General features: G+C 38.7%; 3 long non-coding RNA genes across 54 annotated transcripts in view; 2 read left to right on the plus strand and 1 right to left on the minus strand.

The window, feature by feature from the left end:
• LOC144314156 (uncharacterized) overlaps positions 1 to 10,976 on the plus strand; it is a 21,317-nt gene extending 10,341 nt beyond the window's left edge. The window contains exons 2-3 of the long non-coding RNA XR_013379932.1: positions 7,093 to 8,662; positions 9,298 to 10,976. This is a non-coding gene — a long non-coding RNA (uncharacterized LOC144314156). The remainder of the gene's footprint in view (positions 1 to 7,092; positions 8,663 to 9,297) is intronic.
• Positions 1 to 13,742, plus strand: part of LOC144314152 (uncharacterized) — a 240,698-nt gene that overhangs the window by 97,474 nt on the left and 129,482 nt on the right. The gene's annotated exons all lie outside the window — the stretch shown is intronic.
• Positions 6,463 to 13,742, minus strand: part of LOC144314155 (uncharacterized) — a 30,596-nt gene continuing 23,316 nt past the window's right edge. The window contains exons 5-6 of one of the 3 annotated variants that reach the window (XR_013379931.1): positions 9,814 to 9,995; positions 6,463 to 7,273 (exon numbers count right to left, since the gene is read on the minus strand). This is a non-coding gene — a long non-coding RNA (uncharacterized LOC144314155). The remainder of the gene's footprint in view (positions 7,274 to 9,813; positions 9,996 to 13,742) is intronic. The other 2 variants (XR_013379929.1, XR_013379930.1) reach the window with 2 other exon arrangements.

The following is a 13,742-nucleotide window of genomic DNA, read 5'->3' on the forward strand; positions in this document are numbered from 1 at the left end:
AAAAGTAGTAGAAGAAAATGTGGTGAATTTTTGTCATATCTTCCTGGGGCAGGCTTTTAGAGGCATGACAAAATCCAGATGCCTTCAAGAAAAGATTGTTCAGTTCAACCACAGCAATTAAAAACTTTTGGCAGGACAACACACAGCAAGCAAAATGATATAACAAGCAGCTAACTAGGAGAACTCTTTGGAGGTTATAGCTAGTTTTCCTAACACATAACTGCTACAAATACCAGATAAAAGTCAACAAATAGATAAAAAGGGGAAGGACATAAATAGTCAAGTCACAGAAAAAAAAATGTGATTTTGAAACATAGGACATCCTTATAATAGGGGAAATAAAAATTTAAACTACACGGAGATCATTTTTCACTTACCAGTAAGATAAAGATCAAATAGTTTACTGGTGCAGTATTAGTGTGAGTGGGAAAAACAGGCATTCCCATACATTGCTCATTGGAGTGTAACTTGGTATAAACTCTACAGAGAATAATTTGTCAGAATCTGTCAAAATAATTCATACACATACTCTTTGGTCCAGCATATCACCTCCATCAGTTTATCCCACAGATATAGATGCACAAAATGATGCATACAAAAAGTGTATTAGTTACAGAATTGCTTAGAGTAGCAAAAGGATTGAAAATTACCTATGTATCTATCAGTAGGTAAATGATTAAGTAGAATATGGAATGCTAATATGCTGGAATATTGTACGACCATAAACAAGAATAAAGAATCTTCTTATGTACTGATACGAGGTACAAAAATATTATCGCTAAGAGACAGAACAAGTCAAAGTACACAATAGTGTATGTGGTAAGCTACCATTTCAGTTTTTAAAGGGCATTTAAAAAGATTAGTACATTTATCTATTTGGCTCTACTTACGGTACCTCTAGAAGGATATAAGAAACTTTATTTTGGTTATCTCTGGGGAAGTGACCTGGATGCCAGGGGACAAGAATAGAAGGTAGAATTATAACTTTTGAATTTTAAAAAACATTTCCTATTCCTTTCCTTTAAGCATCAATCTTTTAAAGAAAATGAATCATAGTTATATAAGATCCCCCAAGTTAGAGTACAATTTAGGTACATATATAAGTTAAATTGAATTGGGACTCTTTTCTCATGAATTTGCCAATTTTTAATCATGACTTCATCTCATCAGGGTCTGTCTCTAAGCATGAGAAAGTGCATTCTTGTATTTCATCCTAACCCTTCTGGGCTTATTTTGATCAAGTCTATGGAGCAGATTCTTTGCCATCTGTATGGGAGACCTCTATGGTTTTTTCCATTTGCCTCTCATTCCTTCTACTTCCTGACTTCCTGACTCTTCCTTTCCTCATATTGATATGGGAAACTTCAAGCTTATTCATAGCTCGAATAGTTTTATTTTGGAATTTTAAACTCTTGCAGTTTCCTTCATAGCTCCCAAATGTCTCGTGTCTAGGTCTGCTCCTAGCTTATCCTAAAAGGGTTTGGGTTGCTTTTGCTCAACCTTCCAGAACTCACATTTCATGCACCTGCCAGGGCAAGAGAGATCAGACTCTTCTTATTTATCTGTGAGTCTTCCTATGACTAGTTGAAGATTTGATTAGGGAAGGATCCACTTCCTAGTTCACATAGTTGTTGGCTGTATTTTTTCCTCACAAATTGTTGGATTCAGGACCTCAGTTATTCTCTGGCTGTTGGCCAGAGACCACACTCAGTTTCTGGCCACATTAGTCCTCTCCCGCTGGCAGCTTGCTTCACCAAAGCATGCAAGATGGGGAGGCAGTGAAGAAATTCTGCCTATTGGAAAGTCAGCCTTTGAAACCTAATCATGACAGTGATACCCATCACTTTTGCAGTACTTTATTGGTCTGAAGCAATTCAGTATATATGTACAGCAAAAACTGAGAATATGTTATATTTTTATTCCATCCTATATAATTTTTAAAAACTTTTCCTTATAAATAACATAATCTTCTCAAGAGTCCTTATTTTTCTATGCCTGCATTATAGCAAGAGGAATTAGAGTATTAATTCCTTTTCCCTACAAAGCACAGAACTCTCACCCACTTTCTTGTTATGGACATATAGTATTATCTTTACTTTCTTGATGGAAACAGACACCTAGTGAGTCAAGGGCCTGAACCAGAGCCACATGGTGAGGAAGGGAACAGGAATTCCTATTTAGAGTTTGGAGTCCAAGGCTGGCTGGCTAACCTAAACAGCACAGATAGACACTCAGCAAAGCTGGTGTTTGCTTCTGACAGCAAGAAGTGTGTTGGGGGGAGAAACTGAACCTGTACAATCCCTGCTTCTCCTTTGGAGCTTCTGATGACTTTTCCTTCGTATTTAATGCCTGGAGAACTTGAAATGAGCTCAGATCTTCCATACCAGGCCCTCCTTTTTCCTCTGGCAGGAAGGGTGTCTGCTCACCCTCCCACACCTCCTGCCCCCACTCTAGCTCCCTTTCAGCAAAAGTGTGGCTCTGCATTTTGTCCCACAGCCTGATCCCCAGAAGATGTATCATTACTCTAAAACAAAAAGTTACTACCAGCCTATTGCAAATCCTATAGCAACCCACCTTACCCCTAGCCAAACAAAACAGAAAGTGTATTAGAAAACAGTAGGCACTCTTGCCTGCACACTCAGAAGAAATGGGGAGGACAGTCTGTTTTCAAACATCCAACTTGGGCACTGCAGAGGGTATGATCTCATCTAAATGGTCTCAATTTAACATGTGACAGGATGGAAATTCAGAAGATTCTTTTCATTTCCCAAAGACATACTTATTCTTTTGGGACACATTCATGGTTTGCTTTTCCATAATCATTTCTGACGTATTACTTATCAGACTCCAAGTTCCCTCAAAGAAGGGAATTAAATAGTCAGTCTCCATTAGAAATGCTCTGAACGACCAAACAATTTTAAGAGCCTTACTCTAGGTGGCACAAAAAAGAGACATGTTGTAGAATCAGTTCCACAGTTTAGAAATATCACAAACTCTAATTATTAACAGAACTGAGTACATGAATAAGGCAATGATTACAAATCATTATCTGTATAAAATAAATCTACATAAACTTGCATAGAGATAGCATCTTTTACTAACAAGAAAAGAGTAGTTCTGTTCATGTATGTGCCAACATACACGCACAAAGAACCAAACACTCACAGACTTCAAGTGGATTGAACAAAAGCTCTCTATAGAAGCTCTGCAACATACTTTTGCACTGGCATCTCTAAATTAAAACTGTGGTTTTCTGTGGATACCATCGTGGCTCAGAAATGAGGTATCAACCAAAAAAAATCGTATAAAAGTCACGCCAAGAAATAGAGAGCACTTCATCCCTGGTATGTTCTAAAGCCTCCAATCTCTCTTTACCCACATCACCCTTTTCTGCACCAGGAAGAAATAGATAAAAACTGTAGTGCTGTTCCCACTCTTCTCTTAGTAGCTCCTTTTATAAGACAGCAGCTCCTCCCACACTATGTAATCTATATCAAGGCTGATTGCAGCCCAGCTCTCCTGATATTGCTGGGAACATTTGTAGGGTCTAGATAAGAAGGGAGTCTTTCTGATGTTATCTTCTCAGTGAGGCCAGCTTTGCAACACTTACCCTAAAACTGCAATACTGGCACATTTTTGATCCCCTTATTTTGCTCTTCACTTTCTTTTTTCCCATAGTACTCATAGCCTTCTAATAAACCATGAAGCTGGGAAGAAAATGCCACCCCAATGCTTGCAGTTTTGGTATAAGGATTATTTTGAGCTGAAGGCAATTTTAAGAAGAAAGAAACATAAGAAAATCTCTCTGTCCTCCCACTATTTGCCTTAACAGGGCATACATTTGCAAAGATGTCTCCCCTCCCTTCTCTACCAGGAAGGACAGAAGTTAATCAACAGAGATAATGCTATACTCCTCTCAGCCCAGAGACAGCACCAGAGGAACTTACCTAACAAACTTCACTAATTAGCCTTTATCTTTCATTAGTTATCCTTTATATTTATCTTCTGACCGTTTGCTACCCTAAATCTCAAAGTCCTTTTCTTTTGTCTTGTCACTTCCCCAAAAAGTATTGTTCCTTACTAAGATACTATACAAGCCTGAGTTCTAACTATCCCTTTGAGTTACTCATCAACAAATACTTCCATGTATATGTGTGATGTACATTTTCATAAGCTTCTGTTTATTTTTTCCTCTTCTTAATCTGTCTTCTGTCAGTCTAATTTATAAAACCCCGCCCAGTGAACCCAAGATGGATAGAAGATAAAGAAATTTTAAAAATTTCCTTCAGTTGCATAATGAACTTATTTATTAGATTTATTATATATTATTTCTCTTTCCTGCTAGAATCTAAGACTCACATGGGCAAGGCTCTTGGTTTGTTTTGTTCAGTCATATATCCCAGTGCTTAAAACAGTGCCTGGAAAAGTTATCACTCAATAAATGCTTGTTGAAGGAAAGATGATTTAAAAATGACTTATATTTAGCAGCGCTTATCTGTTAGCCTCTGGTTTGAAAGTAAGCCTCAAAGTCTTGGGTAAAGAAGTCACAATGCTGTGATTCCGACTCACAGCTCAAGTATCTGGATAAGGATTGTGAATTCTTTGATGGGGTAAGCCCAGTAGATTCTCTCAAAGTTCAAAAGCCACATTTTATGGGAAGAAAAATCATTTGATGTAGATGGTCTGGGACTTTTTATTAAGTGCTGACAGCTAACAACACTCAGCCTGTGACTTATTCAGAGAGCTGGACGTGGCTGACACCAATAACGTGTACTTCACATTACCCAGTGCTGACTTTCCATCCACACCTGAGGGCCACTTGAATATCCCCAGTCATCATCTCCCCTCACTGAGTTGCCTCTTTGGTCTTAAGGCAAGTGGGATCTAGTACTGGTTAGTAATCCTGCTCTTTGAATCTTCAGTTGAAGGTAAAAGCCACGTACTTTATGACCAACTATGCATAAAGGTGCTCAGCTCCAATGATGGCTTTCCAGCCAGAAAACAGCTTTCCTTGTGGAACTAGAGGGCTATCTCTGTCCTAGGAGAAAGAAGGTGACCTACTCAATCACTATGCAATGATTAATTCTCAGTAGTTTCCCCTTAGTCTTCCTGTCAGAATATGTGCCAAAAATTGAAGGTAGTCCTTATATACCTTAGATGAGCTAATTTCTTTTATTAGTTCCAAAACCTACTGGTTTCCTGATCCTTTCTTTTGCTTTGTTGAAAAACAAAACCAAAAACCACCCTACCCTCATTTGTATGTACTTTCAACTGAAAGACCCAATAGCTTATTTTTCTCCTTTCAGAAGTGCTTCATGGGTGTGAATAAATCGGAGCTCGGATCTGACCTTTATCTTTACAGTATAACATGAGCACAATAATAATTTATAGGGCTCAGTCCTAAGTGTGACATTTCAATGAGCCTGGTAAATATCATTACCTGAAGCCAGCAACCCACCAGGATACAGACTGAGAGGCAGGTGGGTGAGGGCATTTTCCAGAGAGGAATCATTAATATGATGGTAGATACAGTCTTGAAATCAGCAAGAGCTATGTTAGTTAAAAATTGACAGTAAGGTAAAAACAAAACCAAAGGGAGAAAAAATAAAGGGGGGCTTTCATTTAGTTGAAAAACATAAAAAGAATCCCTAGCCCTTGCTATGCAGGTTGATGGACTGCTGAACATCCAGATGTGTGAATAATTGCTCAGGTCTTCCTTTTCTCTCTGTGCTTGCAGAGGGAAAATCAAGGTCACACATGCTATGAATGAAAGAGAATCCCCCAGGGGGTTGGGGTTAGGAAAATGAGAAACTGGGAAGGAAAAAACAAGGAAATGGTCTGATAGTTCTATCTTCAAAGGCCAACCAACATGTAAATCATGAAAGGTCTTTGGCTTCCAATCTCACTGTTCTGGGAAGGCAAAGCTATCAAATATCCTTTCTTCCTACTTTCCCAAATTCCCAAAGCTACTTATGTCTGACTTTTATAGACAACATCCCTTATGACGTGACCCCAGGATTTCATGAGCTGCCCGACAGGACAGGTCACTCAAGGGTGTTTTCTATCTTCCCCTTCTCTGAAAATGGAAGCTTCTAGACTTGTGAGAGACTGTAGGCATCCCTCAGCCTGGTTGTTGCCCCTCAGATTCTTTTTCACGTGAAAGGAAGTGTAGATACCTTTCAGCTAGTGGAGAATATTTAACTGTGGCATGATATATATGCTTCTTCCCATATTTGCCTATTTGCATTATTCTATTGCAAGAGGCACATTGTCACTCCCACATTTCCCATTTCTTGTCAGTTTTTCCTGTCCCCAGTGTAGAATGGCATTTCTCTCTGTATTGCATCAAAGTGATGTACAGAAAGCAATTTCTCAAAAAATTAGAAACAAATGCTGAAAACAACAACCCACAATATGTTCCACTAGAATTTTATGCTTTAATAAGGAAATCACTCTCCTAGGGACGAAAGCCATCCTTGCGTTGTAGAGAAACCCCCTTGGTTCAGAGGTTTCTCCTCTAAGTTAGCTCTGCCTCCCACTACACTTTCAAATCTCAGACTTTAGTAGGCTTCAGCAATATCTTGACAAAGTTCTCCTTTGTATGGGAAGGAAAAGTTTGGTTTTGTGAAATACGTTCATACCCTCATCTTGCCCATAACCAACAGATTAAATACACACACATATCACTTGCTGAGAGTTCCAGCTGTTTAGATTTTCACCCAAACATGTGAATAAAAACCGCAGGCAAAACAAGTACTGTCTCTCATACCTTTTATGGATTAACAAATAGCCCTTACCCTGCTGATGCCCGTTCTTAATTGGACTGTGCTGTGAGGAGCAATTAAGCCTAAATGGCCACTTGCTGAGAGCTGGAGAAAGAAATGCCACAGCTTGAGGCATCTGCATTCTCCAAATAGAGCACATATGCTTTACTTTGGTGCCCATTAAAAAAAAAAAAAAAAAAAAAAAAGATGTACTTTTTAGTCTTTTAGTCCTTTTAGAAGTGAAAAGGGACCATTGTTTCATGCAGTAGGTGGAAATTATTCAAGGAAATTTTTTAGGGATAAAATAATTCTCGCAACTTTTGTTCAGATAGAAGATTCGAGGATGAAAGAGCTTTGTTCTTTCATGAAAGAAGGAAGGAACTAACTTCAAGTGAGGCCTCTTCCCTCCCTCCACTCCATGGCACGTCTCCATCGCATGTGCAGAGGACAGATTAGAACCGACAAAGTGAAGCAGACAATGAGACAATCCCCTGGACACACACCATCACCTGAAAGGCAAGGAATGAATAAAAAGAAGTTTTATTAAAGAATTTTCAGAGGCCTTATTTTTTTATGAGTTTTTACTCTTAAAAGTGGAGGAGAGGAAGAATATGGAGATTAAGAGAGAACTGGCCTATCCCTTTCAGCCCAGAAAGGCAACTTCAAGCAGCCCCCAAGACATTCTTCTACTATGCAGACATATGCATTATTGGCCTTGGTTACTGATACTTTTGGGAGCCTGCAAAATCACTGAAAATAGAGATTGATAGAAGAGTTTGGGTTTATTTAGAGGCACTTGGGAGCACTAGTAAAGAGTAACTCACTGAAGAGCCAGAGATAAGAATTTGTAAATAAACTTAACAAAAAGGCAGGGAGGGCTGGGCATCATTGGAAAAGTATGAAAGAATCTCTTGGGACTTTTTGATGCTGGTGGACAGCTACGTTTAAACTTTCTGGTGCTAAGTGTCAGTCTTCTCCCAAATGGGAAAATCCTTCAGAGGAGGATCTATGGCAGCTCCATTTTCAGGAGACTCTTCTTAAGGGTAGGTGATGGTTCTTTTTTGTGGCTTTTGATAGTTCAGATGGTTTCAACTGAAAGTAATTTGAATTTCAACTGAAATCACTTTGGTGAGTTCTTAATCCCTTCCTGGATTTTAGCCACATCCCCGGCCTTTACCCACTAGACACCAATAGAAACATCTTCCATCTCCAGCAGGAAATCAGAAATGTCCTCAGACAGGGCCAAGTGCCCCAGGGAAGGTGGGTGAAAATCGCCTCAAGGTGAAACCAGTTACTCTTAAGATTAAAAAAAAAAAAATAGAATTAAGGGGGAAAAAACACTGATGGATTGAAAGCATAATTTTTAACCATACAATTAAATTTTGAAGTGTATTTATTTACTCCTTGCCATGAAAGATTTTTTAAAATTGGCAATTTCTTCCACATTTCCTCCTTCCATCTCCTGATATTGGTTAGCCTTGATTTTTATGTTTTAAAAATTTAAAGCACATTTTATTCTGTAGCCAAAATTCTGATAATTAGTAAACTATTAAAATAAATCCACATTTCACCCTATGTCCTGTACCACAGCTTCTCCATTCTTTCCTGAGTTCATGAAGTAGATGTACAATAGAAATCTTCCAGAATTGGAGATAAAGCCTCCAAATTGAACAGAAAGTACCCCAACATTCTAGAGACAAGTACTAAGGAATCCCAGACACACTCTACAGAACTTTCAAGATGCGTGGCAGTTCCAGCCCTGCTATCACCTCCACTCCAGCCTACATATGCAGAAGATAATAACTGAGAGAAGATTATGGGGTAGTAAGAAGAGTTGTGCTGTGCTACTCCTCCTCTGCACTTCCCCACAAACACAGCAAGATGAAACAAAGGATGATGTAAGAATCATTGGTAGAAATTTGTGGTGCCTGAAAAAAATCTGAGACAGGCCACTCATTTGTCTTTGAGCAACTTGCTGATCTTCTACTCTGTGGATAGCTGAGACTGACCAAAAATAATAAAATAAAAAATAAAATAAAATAAAATAAAATAAAATAAGCAAAAAAAACAAACTGGAGAAAGAAAGTAAGGCAGACAGTGCAAAGTTGGTGGAGCAGCATGTACTCCAGATGTTTCATGACCAGATGCATGAGTTTCCTGAGGGTTGGGTGCCCACAAGCTAGCTTGGTTGAGCTGTCTTATTAGTATGGCATCTAAGGAGACAGCCTCCCAGGCAAGAGAATCTCAGTGGGGAGACAGACTCTGGAGTAGACTTAGGCAGGTAGGAGCTGGGTTGGAGTCAAAGAGGTCTTACCTTTGGTCTTACTGATTACCAAAGCACCAGTTGCTTGTCTAGGAAGAAAGTGGTACTGGAAGGACCCCAAAGAATTCAAACGTGCCCCTCCTAAGAACACCTCCATGTGGATTTCTGTCAGGCAGAGTGCATGAGAAGCAGTAACACTCTAAAATAAACACCAAAGCTACCACCTAAGTGCTGTTCACCCCTTTTTACCCGTCTCTCCTCTCCCCACAGTGTACCAGAGAAGAAAAGGACTCAGAAAAAGGAGGGTATGTGGAGGAGACAAGGGAAGGCAGAGAGAAGAAGGAAGGACACCCCTGTAGTGGAGGAAATATCTTTGTTCCTCCACCATCTTAGGTTTAGTGGCTGGAACCCACAAATGGAACTGATCAAAGACAAATTGACAAGTGAAAAAAGTTTTAATTATGTACTACATGTAGAACCTGCAAAGTAAAATGTGGCTCAAGGTGGCCAGATGATTACATACTATCTTATGCTAAACAAAAAATAAGGGGTTTTGAGCATCTTTGATGGGGAGGAGTTATAGGAGCATGACTGAGGCATAGGGACTCAAGAGCAGCTGGTCCTTGGGGTCCCAAATGCACCAGGTTCAGCAACCTGCTGCGATAAAATTCAGAGGTGGAGAAATGAGCGGTGGTGAAATAAGAAAGGAATGTATTCCAGTGAAGCTGTCACCAGGAAGATAGCCGACTAAGGTCTCAAAGACTGTTTCTCAAGTGCTGAAAATACCTCTAGGCTTATACTGCAGGTGGGCAGCATAGGTCAGGTTGATCATTGTCTTGGGGTCAATCACATGGGGTCTTGCTGTCGTCAGGGCAGTCCTTGTTGCTTGAGGAAGTATTTTCAGTTCCCATCACGGGATGCTTTGACCTCCTGGCCAGCAAGGTCTTTTGCCTGAGTTAAGAGATAAGCTGGAAAGAAGAACTTAATCAATTAGAATGTACAGACTGAGGTCAAAATGAAGGGAGTTGAGGTCCTCTTTCAGAAGGAAATGTATGATTAATAAGGTTTGTTGTGTTATGCAGATTGAACACAGGTGATAAGAGCTATGTCTGGAAGTAGCTCTCTTCCTGGCATAGAGACATCTTTATGAATGGAAATTTCCTTTTTAAGTATAAATTTATTTTACCAAAGGGAAAATTTGGGCTGTTTTTAGATAGTTAAGGGGAAGTAAAGAGCTTTTCCTAGTCTACTTGTGCTCAGTTGTATTTCACTTGAAGTAACTCATAGGCCAGCAGGACATATTTGAGAGTGGTGTACTCTGGTACCCCTCATCTGCCATAGATGCCCAACCTTGGAGTGAAAAGAAAATAAGAGTTAAATTGAATAGGAGATAGAAGAAGCTTTGTTGGAGTCTAAATACTTGAAATTACTAGAAAAGTGATGAGATCAAGCTGAGATAACAAGAAAGGAGGATTTGACTGGGATGGTTTGAAAACTAGAGATTGTGAATAAAGATTTTCAATTTGGATATTTAAAGATCAACCCTGTTTAATAAGCTGATAGCAGTTGTTTTGAATCATCTCTTGGTCCATTGGATTTATTTTTTCCAAGGACTCCTATTTACTGTATTGCTTACATTATTAAGAATATCTATGGCCTTTAGACTTGAATTTGCAGTTAATAAACTATTTAGTAACACTTTGTTTTATTCAGAATTTTGTTGGCATTCCTTCACCATCTTTTGGCATTGAGCATTGCTGTGAAGAAGTCTGAAGTCAGGCAGATATTCCCGTTTGTGACTTAATTTCTTTTCTTCATGTCCACATAAATCTTTCTTTACCTCATATTCAGTGACTTTTTAAGGATATGGCTTGGTGTTGACTGTGTTGTGCCAAACTTTACTGGATCATGCTGTTATTCTTCAGTATGCTGATTCAAGCTTTAATTGATGGAAACTGTTTTCTTTTATATTACTGAAATCATTTCTGTTCCATCTGTTCTGTTCTCTTTTTCAGAAATGTCAATTAGTATATATTGGATCTCCTTTGTTTTTCTTCCATATCCAGTACGTTGTCTATAATCTTTTTTTATGCTATTGTTTTTTTCTATTTCATTCTGGGTGATGTTGTCAAACCTGTATGTATGTGTGTATATATATATATATATATATATATATATATATATATATACACACACACACACACACACACACAACTGTGTTTTCAGTCACATTTGTTCTTTCTTGTTTTTTTCTCTCATACTTCTCTTAGTTCATTTCTCATCCTTTTCTGTTGCCTTTTCATTTTTTCTGAACCTTTCTCTTTCTTCTTTGAAATATTTTCCTCTGACTTTAATTTTTGTCATGGGAAACATCTTTGAGACTCTGGGAACAGTTTCTCTGGACCCTTTCTCCAGTTCTATAGGCAACTCTTCTTATAACATGTTTTACATGAACTTTCTAAAAATTTTTCTCTATTTCCCAATCCACTCTCATTATTATTATTATTATTATTATTATTATTATTATTATTATTATTATTTCAGGGTCTGTCCATAGGGCTCCATTCTGATTATTTCTCATCTTTGAATCTTTGAATAGTTTGCTGTTTCTGTATGAAAACATCACATGCAATTTTACTAAGAAAATGTATGAATCACACACACCAAATCTTTATTTCCTGTGCTTTGGAACACTTCTCCTCTTAGCTTTAGGCAGACAGGAACTTCCATTGCACATTGCTCTCTTCTTAAACCTTAACTTTGAGATCTTCCCTCAACCTGGAGTTTAGAGCATTCATAGAAGGTCTTTTTTTTTTTAAGATTTTATTTATTTATTCATGAGAGAGAGAGAGAGACAGGCAGAGAGACAGGAAGAGGGAGAAGCAGGCTCCATGCAGGGAGTCCGACGTGGGACTCGATCCCGGAACTACAGGATCACGCCCTGGGCTGACGGCAGTGCTAAACCGCTGAGCCACCCAGGCTTCCCGAGGTCTTTAAAGAGAATACTGAGGACTCTATTTGTGGGTGACTAACCTAAAAGTCAAGGCACATAACACAGAAGTATGAAGGTAGTGGAAACAATTACTATAGCCCATTATTTTTTCTACGGGCTCCTGTCTACTGTATTACTTACATTATTGAGAATACCTATGGGCTTTAGACTTGAACTTGCAGTTAATAAGTTGCATTCTTAACAGAATTCAGCAACACACAAAGCTATCTTTACCCAGTTTTAGCTCCTCTTTTTTAGGAGTAAAAAAGTGCAAAATCAGACTAACCCTGAGAAATTCATATGTGCCGATAATACTCTGTCCACATCAGCTAGTATCTGAGATTGGAGGAGTGAGAGCAGTATCCCTGTATGAGATCTGGAAGATAACCATACTAGGAGGTGCCTGGGTGGCTCAGTCAGTTAAGTGATTGACTCTTGATCTCTGCTTAGCTCATGATCTCAGAGTCATGGGATCGAGCCCTGTGTTGAGTTCTATGCTGGATATGAAGTCTGCTTGGGCTTCTCTCTCTCCTTCTCCTTCTGCCCCTTCCCCACTTTGTGCTCACACACTTTCTAAATAAATAAATAAAATCTTAAAAAAAAAAAAAGATAACCACACTAGACCCCTCTGCATACTACATTACAGGCACTTTGCTCAACATTGGCTATTGCAATTCAAACTAGGTGGAATTTTACCATGGCCAGCTTGTACTGCCAACAGTTACACTCCAGAAAGGGGAACATGGAGGAAAAAGGATTATATGCCATGCTTCTCATGGTTAGTTTTTCAGTTCATCAATGCATTGGTATTGTAGAAGGTGAAAAAAGTATTACAACTTTCTCACTAGAAGTAAAACATTTGAGTTATTGAATGGCCTTTCCCATCAAACATAAAAAAAAAAAAAAAAAAAACTCCTAGAAGGCTGAGTGGATAGGGGCAAAGACCATTGAGTGCAGCCCTTTAATTGACCAATAAGCAGAGCAAAAGTAAGAACCTCTACTGACTGATCCCCAAGTATCCTTCCACCACTTCAGATGCTACTCCTCCCCACAGAAAATATATGAATAGAGAAAGGGAACAAAAAACCATCCTTTTTAAATAATAGGAAAATACATTAGCAGAGAAGCCACACACAGTTCTTAGTAAGAGAAAGCTCATTCCAGTGCGACTTGCATCAATCAGGTGTCTTTTATAAGAGTTGTTTTGCTTTGTTTTGTTTTTTGCTTATATTTAAAATCTAAATTGATGATAAATTTTGGTTAAAGATGAGTGAATATAAAGGATAAATTTGTCTCATCCAAATTTGCTGACCCTTTCCCCCATTCTCTCCAGGAACTCTGAGTTAAGAACCTTAGTTAACTTTTAAAACCACCAGTTTCAATTTGGAATGCTGGGAATGTATCTTTTTGTAGAAACATGCTGTTAGAGATTTCTCAGGTAGCTGGGGCAAGAGTTAATCACTACCCAGAAGAAGCAGGAAGAGCCTGATTGGACTTTCCAGGAGGCCAGGGGTGGGCTTTCTAGAAGTGGAGTTTCTAGGGCAAGAACTAGGAATGGAAAGATTGCAGCAGTGACCCAAAAGTGAAGAAAGATCCTGGGCTTGCAGAATGTCCTTGTGATAAGATTCCTTCTGCTCCTACTTCCTTCCCTTTTTTCTCTGTTTCTCTTGTATTAAAAAGGAATAGAATAGCAAAGTCCTTTTAGAATCATTCAAAAGAAGTG

This window comes from Canis aureus, chromosome 5, assembly GCF_053574225.1.
Source record: "Canis aureus isolate CA01 chromosome 5, VMU_Caureus_v.1.0, whole genome shotgun sequence".
NCBI lineage: Eukaryota > Metazoa > Chordata > Mammalia > Carnivora > Canidae > Canis > Canis aureus.